Source organism: Rhodamnia argentea, chromosome 6, assembly GCF_020921035.1.
Source record: "Rhodamnia argentea isolate NSW1041297 chromosome 6, ASM2092103v1, whole genome shotgun sequence".
Classification (NCBI taxonomy): Eukaryota; Viridiplantae; Streptophyta; class Magnoliopsida; order Myrtales; family Myrtaceae; genus Rhodamnia; species Rhodamnia argentea.
Window position 1 is genome coordinate 772,501 of NC_063155.1, and position 11,336 is coordinate 783,836.

Below are 11,336 nucleotides of genomic sequence, written 5' to 3' on the forward strand. Positions count from 1 at the left end.
TCGCCCCGCTCGAGCATAGTTCACCATCTTTCCGGTCCCGACAGCATGCTCTCACCGGAACCCTTCTCGGAAGATCAAGGTCGGTCAGCGGTGCACCCACAAGGGATCCCACCAATCGGCTTCCTTACGCCTTACGGGTTTGCCACCCATTGACTCGCACACATGTCGAGACTCCTTGGTCCGTGTTTCAAGATGGGCCGAATGGGGAGCCCACTAGCCGATGCCCGGAGCACGCAGATGCCGAGGCACGCCGCAGGCACGTGCTGAATTTCACAATCGCAGTAGCGACGTTTCCACGGACGTATCAAAAGCCCGGGCTTGGGCCGCCACCGCAATCCGCATCGGTCCATGCCTCGAGTCGATCGGCAGACCGGCTCATCGCCGTTCCACATCCGACCGAGGCACATCGCCGGCCCCCATCCGCTTCCCTCCCGACAATTTCAAGCACTCTTTGACTCTCTTTTCAAAGTCCTTTTCATCTTTCCCTCGCGGTACTTGTTTGCTATCGGTCTCTCGCCCATATTTAGCCTTGGACGGAATTTACCGCCCGATTAGGGCTGCATTCCCAAACAACCCGACTCGCCGACGGTGCCTCGTGGTGCGGCAGGGTCCGGACACGACGGGACTCTCACCCTCTCTGGCACCCCCTTCCGGGGAACTTGGGCCCGGTCCGTCGCCGAGGACGCTTCTCCGGACTACAATTCGAACGCCGAGGGCGCTAGATTCTCATGCTGGGCTCTTCCCGGTTCACTCGCCGTTACTAGGGGAATCCTTGTTAGTTTCTTTTCCTCCGCTTATTGATATGCTTAAACTCAGCGGGTAGCCCCGCTTGACCTGGGGTCGCGTTGGTAAAGAGTAGATTCACGGAGCACCTGCACGGGCGACACGCATGACATTGATCATTGGGGTCTCATCAACCACCGAATGACGTGGTGCTAATCGCTCCAGCGCTCGATTTTGGGCCAACCGAGATGAAATCGTCGCGGGAGGCCAACATATGCACCCGAGTCCTGCCCGCCCAATTAAAGGTGAGGGATTAGGGGCAACGCCGTGTGTGACACCCAGGCAAACGTGCCCTCGACCGAATGGCTTCGGGCGCAACTTACGTTCAAAGACTCGATGGTTCATGGGATTACGCAATTCACACCAAGTATCGCGATTCGCTACATTCTTCATCGATGCGAGAGCCGAGATATCCGTTGCCGTGAGTCGTTATGAATAATAGGAGATTGCATGGATTGCATGGATTGCATGGCATCCCAAGCACGCACCATGTCCGGGGTGATGGGAGCATCGCTCTCTTGTTCAAGTTCCTTGGCGCATTCCGCGCCGGGGTTCGTTGTGCCGCCGAGAAGGCCCGAGCGCTCTAGGTGCCCTTGCGATCCCAGCGTCGAGGGACGGTGGGAAAAGACCCACCGCCCCTATTGAGTTTTTTACGAGTTCTCCGGTCATTCCGCTAGGTAGGATTCGACAATGATCCTTCCGCAGGTTCACCTACGGAAACCTTGTTACGACTTCTCCTTCCTCTAAATGATAAGGTTTAGTGGACTTCTCGCGACGTCATCGGCGGCGAACCGCCCACGTCGCCGCGATCCGAACACTTCACCGGACCATTCAATCGGTAGGAGCGACGGGCGGTGTGTACAAAGGGCGGGGACGTAGTCAACGCGAGCCGATGACTCGCACTTACTAGGAATTCCTCGTTGAAGGCCAACAATTGCAATGATCTATCCCCATCACGATGAAATTTCAAAGATTACCCAGGCCCGTCGGCCAAGGCTATAGACTCGTTGAATACATCGGTGTAGCGCGCGTGCGGCCCATAACATCTAAGGGCATCACAGACCTGTTATTGCTTCAAACTTCCTTGGCCTAAGCGGCCATAGTCCCTCTAAGAAGCCGACCGTGGAGATGTACATCCACATAGCTAGTTAGCAGGCTGAGGTCTCGTTCGTTATCGGAATTAACCAGACAAATCGCTCCACCAACTAAGAACGGCCATGCACCACCACCCATAGAATCAAGAAAGAGCTCTCGATCTGTCAATCCTTACTATGTCTGGACCTGGTAAGTTTCCCCGTGTTGAGTCAAATTAAGCCGTAGGCTCCACTCCCGGTGGTGCCCTTCCGTCAATTCCTTTAAGTTTCAGCCTTGCGACCATACTCCCCCCGGAACCCAAAAACTTTGATTTCTCATAAGGTGCCGGCGGAGTCCTAAAAGCAATATCCGCCGATCCCTAGTCGGCATCGTTTATGGTTGAGACTAGGATGGTATCTGATCGTCTTCGAGACCCCAACTTTCGTTCTTGATTAATGAAAACATCCTTGGCAAATGCTTTCGCAGTTGTTTTTTTTTTTTTTTTTTGGTAAGGCAAGTATGTATTGATCTTTCAACAAGCTAGATATAAAAGAAACCGGACACAAAAACCAAGAACTCAATATGTCACATAATGTGACATGGAGAGTTCGATGGTGTACCGATCGAAAAATACAACAAGAGGATGGCCAAACAGTTGGCCAACAAACTAGAACAGGGAAAGAGAAAAAAAAAAAAAAACAAGCGGGCTAACAAGTAGGGGTAGCCGCAACCAAAAAGCCCAAGTTGAGAGGGGGGAGGAACCACGATGCATCGAGCAAAGAGGCACCTCCCGGAGGGAACCACAGCAGATCAACAACATCGGAGGAGAGGTAGTCCCCGGAGCGACTTGTGGGAGGTAGCTATTGCAGCGCCGGGAGATTGGGCTACAAAGTTGAGGAACTTGGGAATCCATTCAAAAAAGTTGGGGAGACAGCGGTCAAGTGAAGGAGATAGCAACAAGCGTGGTGGTAGACCAGGGGGACCTCCCGATCTTCCGGGATGAACACCGGTAGCCATATAGCAGCAGTAACACGGGGAGCCCCGGAATGGCTTTAAGGGTAATACCGCAGCAGTAGAGAAGTTGAAAGTGCAGCTAGGTTGAAGGGCAACTTCCGGATCCACGTAGAGAACTCGAGGGGCAACATCAAGAAGGTGAGTAAAAGCGCCAACACCGAGCTGTATGCGAAGAGGTCTAAAAGTGCAAAAAAACCGAGACCAAGGATACAATGAAAGCAAAACAGCCAAACAAGAGGCCGATAAAGGAAATAGAACAACCAGAGGCAGACCTAGTGTTGCCAAAATAAGAGAAAAGAAAAGAAGGGAACTAAGAAGACAGTGGTAGGTTCAAAAGCACCAAGCTTGCAGTAGAAGACAACTAGCAAGTTGACATCGCCCGGAGGAACTAGCACCAGAACAGCAGCAACCGAAGAGGGATAGACACCCGAGTAGCTTAGGTGAGGCATTGGCAAAAACCCACGAGTTAGGGGCACAGCGACGATATTAAGGGTCTTCATTATCCATGCGAGAGCAATAGAAAGTCCGAAGATGGCTCAACAGAGGGTCTGCGAGAGTCGGGTCCAACAAACGGATATTAAGCGGACCCAAAAAACTACAAGTATGTACAAATGCACAGGAAGTACAACGTAAGAAGACCCAGTACAACCAACTGGGTTGGAAAGGGAGGAAAAAAACGGCAATCACAACGGCAGGTACAACGAAAAGGATCATGCATCAGGGGGGCATAATCAAAACAGCCGATAAAACCGCGAGGCTGCATTAATATCAGAGGCGAGGGGGTCACCAACATAGCATGCGGAACCCGGGAGAGCAGCCAACATAGCACAAGCGCAAGCAGCGGAACTTGAAGCCACCAGGCTGAATGTCCTAAGAAGATAGGACAACTTGCTGAAGCCCCGAGTCCACAACTGAACAAGGAGGGGGGGTTTTTATTCTTTTTTTTTTCCAATTTTTTTTACCCCCCTCGGATTTGATTCTTTTTTCTTTTTTCTTTTTTTTTTTCTTCTTTTTTTTTCACCGAAAACACAAAAGAAACACCCATGCACGACGGATGACAAGGAAGAGGGTTTACACGAACCAACAAAGCGGGAGCAAATAAACAGAGCAAGCAAAGAGGGCTTGGGATAAGGAGTCCAAACCAAAGAAGGGGCCAACCAAGACTAAACAGGCGGCAAGCAAGACAGCTAGCCACAAGAAGAGACGGCCACCGGACCGGAGGCGGAACGCAGAAGAGGAGACGAAGGGGTGACGCAGAAGAAAAGCAGGAACACGGGGTGGAGCAAGGATGCGGACAACGCACCGGGGACAAGAGAAGCCGAGAGAGAGAGGGGAAAAAAAAGGGAGGATGGACCGGAAGAAAGGCCGCACTGGAAGGCAGGGAGAAGGAGAGGAACCAGGAGAGACAACTAGGAGAACAACAAGGGTGGAGAAGGAGAAGTGAAGGACCAGCAAAGGACAAACTATGGAGAACAACGATACTAAGGTTGTGCTTGCAAAAGTGCAACCAGTATCAGCAACCAACATCCAAAAGGGCCAGGAGTCGCCCAAAGTAGAAGAAGTCCTAGCAGCAACAGTAGCATAACGTATGCACCAGCAGCAGGGGTCATTCAACCGATTTGGGGAGGAACCATCAACAGAGTTCTCATAGGAACAAAGGAAGGTGAGCAGATTAGTTCGGCGGGTGAGGGGACAACCAAAGTTGCGGTAGACCAGGAGGCATCAGTATAGCCGGAGAGGTGAAGAAGGAGCAACAAAGCGTGGTCATCAACCGGGAGCCGAGTAGTTTCAAACCATCATCGGAAAACCGCCAATGTATCCATCCCAAAAAGCGGTAGCGGTAGGGAAAAGGGGAATCCAACAGCCTCAAAGAGCCAGCAAAGATCCAAGCCAGCAGAGAGCATCCAGATGCCAAAATTAAGGATAGAGGGCATCCATAAGAACATTTGCATTAAGCATATCCTAAAACACCCAACAGTAGGGAGCTAGATGCAGAGGGGATCTGGATTGGATGCAGCAAATATTCGAGGCATCTACGAAGGTGTTGCCAAACACTTTTAGCAACTTGAGGAGTACTATCCACAAACAAGTGAGCTGCCAGGAGTGCCCAAACAAATGGGGGAGCAACCATGAGAATAGCAGCATTCGTACGCGTAGCCATCCAGCAAGGGAGGATGATGTGAGACGCCCGGGTCCAACCTCGGCCAGCACCCACATTTAGTGCTCAAGGCAAGGGTGAGAGATCTGTGACGTAAACCGTATAAGGGCTTCGAGGAGCAACATGAGAAACATCATGTGAAGAAGGTTCCAGGTGGAGGCCGAAAGCAAGATCATGAGGTGGGATCATTGAACATTCCATCGCCGACTAGTAGTGGGCCACATTCGGTATACTGAATATTGCAGGCCCCCCAGGTGTTAATAGTCTTGGAGCGGGAGGTGGATAAGGCACCCGACAATAGTAGCTTGGTACACCGAGGTCCCCTCATTAGATTTTCAAAAAACAGCCCAGCATACTGTAGTATCGGCCGAGATACATGAGGGCAGTAACCAGAGGCGGTAAAATGAGCGAGAGAGCAGCCTCAGAAATAATACAACATGCAAGGGCAGCGGGTAAGTGACAGAATTTAGTAGGGACTATATAAATGATGCGGGCCGAAACCCGAGAGGAGTAACCAAGAAATGCACAGAGGCTATTGGAGCAGTCATCAAAAACCAATGCGTATGCTAACTATTAGTGGTTAACTGCTAAAGGGGCGTATCAAAAATGTCCATAGGAAGACCCCGGTTATTCGGGACACGTCTATTCCGTGGATGATCTCGAATACGACCCAAGGTTAGGGCTTTGTCCTTAACAAGTTTGGTCGGGTGGAAAACCATCTTTGGGAGAAAAAGTTGTTTATTCCGGAAAAGGATGTCATTCCTCGTGGTCCAGATGATATGACATAGGGCGCCAAGAGAGAATCTCGCAATCCTATGGGAAAAGGAGGGGCGAGTGAGGTGTGATTTTGCCCATCTCATAAAATCTTTCCATGGTCGATTCCGCTAGCGTATTAGACATTTAGAGGCCCAAGTGCTAGCTAGTTGATTGGTAATAGGGCAGCCAAAAAATAGATGATCCACCGAGTCCGGAGTAGCTTGACGGAAGGCACAAGAGCCCTCAACGATCCTTCGAGATTGAAGGAGCAGTACTTGAGTTGGGAGGCGGTTATGTGAAGCTAGCCACAAAATGAAGGAATGCCGTGGAGCTAAGGTCTTATCCCATACGAAAGAATGCCAATGCACCGGCTGTCCTCTCGGTCTAATAGAATTCCACGCTGAAGAGACCGAGAAGACTCCGGATGAATGACCACTCCAAGTAAGGCTGTCCTCTCGACTTGCCAGCAAAGGGGGACTCGGTTCCAGCCATGGCTGCAAGGTTTGAAGGACAGCAGAAGGTGGGAAGGTGGAAGAAAAGAACTGTTGGATTGTGATGGAGCGAGGAATCCTAGCACGATAAAAGTCTGCAGCCGTGAAAAATTGCTGGAGAGGGCCCTTTTCGTGCCAGTAATCAAACCAAAAGGAGGTTGAGAGGCCGTTTCCTAATCTCCATTTGAAGAGCATTGAAAACTCTTGGCGAAGGTCGAGGATTTTCTTCCACGACCAAGAGCAAATGGTTGGCCTAGCGACAACCCAAAAGTTAGACTTGCGTAAAAAGTTGGAATGAATCCATTTACACCCAAGAGACTCTTTGTCGGTGAAAAGACACTAAATATGCTTTAGGGTCAGTGCTTTGTTGCAATCTAAAAGACGACGAATCCCCAACCCACCTTCGTGTTTAGGGCGACAAACATTCTCCCGGGAGACCTTTGCCCCGCCAACTCCAAGGTCGGGGCCCTTCCACAAAAATTGACGAAGAATGACCTCAATATCATACGGGACAGCTTTGGGGAGGGTGAAGACACCAGCCCAGTATATGTGGATTGAGTGCAAGACGGATTTCAAGAGTTGTAGCCGGCCGGCATATGAAAGATAGCGTTACGCCCAAGACCGAGCTCTTGCAGTAATAGCATTTACCAACACCATGCAATCGGTCTTTCCAAGTCTTGAGGATATGACCGGGACTCCCAAGTAGCGAAACGGTAGGTTTCCTTATCGAAAGTTGAGAAGGTGCTGAATTTGAAGGTGTAAAGAAGGTGGTCCACCCGACGGATATATTTCACTCTTGCTGGGGTTCGGGTGGAGACCCGACCATGTGGAGAAAAGCTGTAAGCCATCCTTGAACATCCGAAGAGAGGGCAAGTGACCCTCGGCAAATAGCGGGACATCGTAGGCAAAAAAGAGATGAGACATCCGTAAATGCTTGCATCTCCAATAGGGTTTGAATCCGGGGGAGATGGCCTTGCAATGTAGAATGCCAGCAAGGACTTCCATAATTAGGGTGAAGAGATAAGGAGAGAGGGGATCTCCCTGTCCGATTCCTCTTTTGCTAGGGAAGTAACCGTGAAGCTCCCCATTGATGGCTATTGAGAATTTTGGTGTGGTAATACATTCCATAATCAACCTAGTGAAGAAGTCCGGAAATCCGAAAGCTTGGAGAACTACCTCAAGAAACTCCCAGTCAACGGTGTCGTATGCCTTGCGGAAATCCACCTTAATCGCACATCTAGAGCTATATTGAGGATGATGGAAATCTGCAAATAGTTCCTGAGCAATCAAGATATTATCGGTAATTCTCCCTCCTTTGACAAAAGCTGTTTGAGAAGGGGAGATTATCGAAGGTAGGATAGATGCAATTCTATTGGCTAGCAACTTGGTGATGCACTTATAGATCGTGTTGCAACATGCAATGGGGCGAAAGTCACTCATTGCCAAAGCATTTGGACATTTCGGAATAAGTGTAAGTATAGTTGCATTAATCTCCTTCAATAAGTGCCCACTCCCAAAGAAGTCCATAATCGCTGAAGTTCTTGACGGGCCAATGACTTCCCAAGCGGAAATGAAAAATTCAACATTATAACCATCGGGGCTCGGGGCTTTACCCTTTGCAAGGGTGAATAACGTGGATCGGATCTCGTCCCCAGTAATGGGCATAGAAAGGAAGTCCACTTGGTCGGCAGAGAGAGTGTGAGAGAGAAAGCGTCGGATCTGAGAAGCGTCGGGCCGAGCGGTAGTTCCACTCGTATTAAGGAGCATTTCAAAATGGCCAACAATATGGTCCTTCACTTGGCTCGGTTCACTTAAGGTTGAGCCATCCGAGGTCGCAACCGAAATGATGCGGTTGTGCGATCTCCTTTTATTTACAAAGTGATGGAAATATTTAGTATTGGAGTCCCCTTCTTTGAGCCACTTAATTCTCAATTTTTGCTTGAAGAAAGACTCCTCTTGGAGTCTAAGAGTGGCGAAGGTACGCAGGTAATTCGTCTCACAATCCGCTAATGATTGGTTCGTGGGTTCATGTTCCAAAGCCTCCTGAATCAAGGATAGATCCTTCCTTGCTTGTTCGGTGCGTTGAGATATATCCGAGAAGGACGTCTTGTTGAGTTGCTTGAGCCGGAATTTCAAAAGTTTAAGCTTAGAACATAACGCAAACATAGGGGTACCACTGATAGGAGATGCCCAAACCTGCGATACAATCTCTTTGAAGGAGGGGTGTGTGATCCAAAAGTTAAAGAACTTGAAAGGTTTCTTCGAGTTGGGAGGAGGTAGGATTCTAACAATCATAGGTGTATGATCAGAAATCCCTGGGGCCGGGAAAGTAGCTTCGGAGAATGAGAAGACTCGGGTCCAGTGCTCATTTACAAGAACGCGATCAATCTTCCTTTGCTTTCGAGTGGGGCCCGAGGAAGTACTCCACGTGAATCTGTGACCCACATATCCGAGGTAATCCAATCCCGCAAGATTAAGACAGTCCCCTAATTCCTCAAAAGCTGGAATCCATATTCTCGAACCTCCCATTCTATCCGTGTGGTCCCGGATTGCATTAAAATCGCCCGCAACTACCCGGGGTTCATGACAATCAACGATCCGGAGTAATTCAGCCCATAAGGTACGTCGAGAGATGAAAGTGTGAGCCCCGTATGCAACCGATAGGAGACAAGTACAATTCATAGTAGTTAAGGTAAGGCGCATATGAATTAGTTGTTCGGAGATGGAGAGAATCAAAAGATCAACTAGACGGGGGTTCCATCCAATCCATATTCGACCAATGGGGGAGTATTCATAATTTGCGACCCAACTCCAACCAGGTATTAGATTCCGAGATATTGTATCAAAGATAGAGGCTTTGGCTTTCGTCTCCAAAAGCCCGATGCAAGAAAGGTGGTGGTTCCGAACCAAGGATCGGATTTCAGCTTGACGGAGAGGGTCAACAAGACCCCTACAATTCCAAACCCCAAAAAGCATAAAAACAAGACAAAAGGAGGAGGGGGAGGGGGATCACCATTTCTTTTTGCTTGATTTCTTCTTGGGCTTCCTAGCGTTAGCCTTTGAAGAAGTTGGGATGGTATCACCACCCCGAGTAGTGTCCTCACAAAGTGTATCCGGTTGCAAGGCCTCGGCCAAAGGTTGTGCCATTGAGTTAGGTTGGTGTGTTTTTGGTAGGGTAAAGACCATTGCCCGTGATCTAGTATGGGGCGCGGACAAGAGGGGGAAGTCCTCCTCTGCATCACTTGCCAAGATGCCCTCGGATCCCTCCTCCTTGTTTGAGCTGGAAGAGTAGGCTGATGTGGTTCGAGAGGATGAAGCTGGTAGGGAGAGGTTCTGTTCGTGCACTGGGCCACTAGGAGGCAAACTGGATTGTGGAGGATCAGCATCCCCGGTCCGAGGAGAGGCCAAGATGGGTGGGTGAGGGGTTGTTAAGTGATCAACACTAGGTGCCTTCCCCGGAATACTCTGTGACCGAAAGGAGGTTGCCACTACGACTTGGAGGAATTGGGTAGTGGCCGGATGGTTGGTTTGGGAAAGCAATACCAGCGCGGCATCTAGAACGGAGGGAGGAACAGCAGAAGTGTGGAAGCGAGCAGCATTCCTTGGTGATTGATCTTCCACACCCTTTTGCAGAATAGGTGGGACGTGGCAAGGCTGCAGGTTCGGCTCTGCTGCGGGGGTGAAATCTTGAGTTCGAAGGTAAGAGGTTGTTACAGCCAGGTTTGGGGGGGGATCTTGAACCTGATTTGCGGACACATTTGTGGGGGGGATCTCATGAACAGGGGAGGGGGGATGAAGAGGTTCAGTAACCAGCCGGGCACTAACAGCAGGAGGCGATAAGTCATTTGCAGAAGTTCTCTCAAGGAAGGAAGGAGTGCTGTTAGTGTTGGGGAGATCAGCATGCTGAGCAGAAGGTGGGGATTGCCGCTGCCTGTTTCGGCCTTTCACCTGTTGCCAAGCACTGTTGGGGTGGGAGGTGGAAGTGACCGCGGGCTTGAAGGAGGGAATTTGAGGAGGTTGTGCACAAGGAAAACCCGCGGCACCATTCTTGTGGCCAAAAATACTGCACTTGTCACGGGAGCTTGGTTTCCACTCATAATCCACTGCAATATTGAGGAGGTCCCCTTTCCACCTTACTTTTATGGAATCGGGGAGAGGTTGGCCAGCTTTTATTTCCACACAAACCCAGGCATAGGAAATTCTCCTCATGCTGTCCGTCTGTTCATCCACATAGAGCGCCTTACCTAGGGCACTCGCAATATAACCTAACCCAGAAGGAGACCAGAGAGAGAACGGTATGCAGCGCAACTTTACCCATATAGGAAAAGTTTACTGAATATCTTTGGTGAGTTTTATGTCCGCATGCCATTGTTGCAGCACCATTGTGCTGTTGAAGATAGAGATGGGACCTCTTTCTAGCACCTTTCGTCTAAACAAATCATCGGGGATGTGAAAAAAGTAGAATCCATCCTCATGGAGGCGCACATCAGCAAGTTGTGTACCCCAGGCCTTCTTTACAGCTTCTTCGGTCGCTTTAAAGAAGATCTTCTTTCCCAAATAAAACCCAACAATGCAGCTTTTCCGGGTTGGATGCTGCTCCGCCTCAATCTCAGGGGGTATGTCAACAATCACCTCCCCATTCACTTCCACTGGAGGTATGTGTTTAAGTTTGTAGCCAGTGTTTACCACCTTAGCTACATTTGCCCGAGTCCTCTGCTTAGGATTTGTAGAGTTCATGATCTTGGGACGGCTTTTGCTTATGCTGGTGTTAGTGCGAGGGGGCATAGGTTGGGGGTCCTCTGCATCCCGAGAGGGTCCAGCAGCATTTTGGATAGGTGGTCTGGACCGTTTGTTGAAGGTCGGCCCTCTAAAGCGGCTCCTACCTCTAGAACGACTTTTCCTCGGATCACGAGACCGCGATGGCCGGGATGTCTCTCTCCCCGTATCCGAGACGTTATCGCTGTCAACGGATGTTACCATAGTAGTTTTGCCCTTACTGGTTTTACCCTTATTGATCTAAATAACCTCAAGGCTCTGCGGAGGGGTAGGCTACGGCTAAT

The 11,336-nt window shown here is 49.8% G+C and overlaps 2 non-coding genes across 2 annotated transcripts in view; both read right to left on the bottom strand.

Annotated features, from left to right (window-relative positions):
* LOC125315758 overlaps positions 1-843 on the bottom strand; it is a 3,385-nt gene extending 2,542 nt beyond the window's left edge. Inside the window, exon 1 of the ribosomal RNA XR_007199046.1 lies at positions 1-843. This exon is cut by the window's left edge and continues 2,542 nt beyond it. This is a non-coding gene — a ribosomal RNA (28S ribosomal RNA).
* A 212-nt stretch (positions 844-1,055) lies between these two features.
* Positions 1,056-1,211, bottom strand: LOC125315794. Its single transcript, XR_007199081.1, has one exon. It is a non-coding gene; the product is annotated as a 5.8S ribosomal RNA (ribosomal RNA).
* Positions 1,212-11,336: the final 10,125 nt, after the last annotated feature.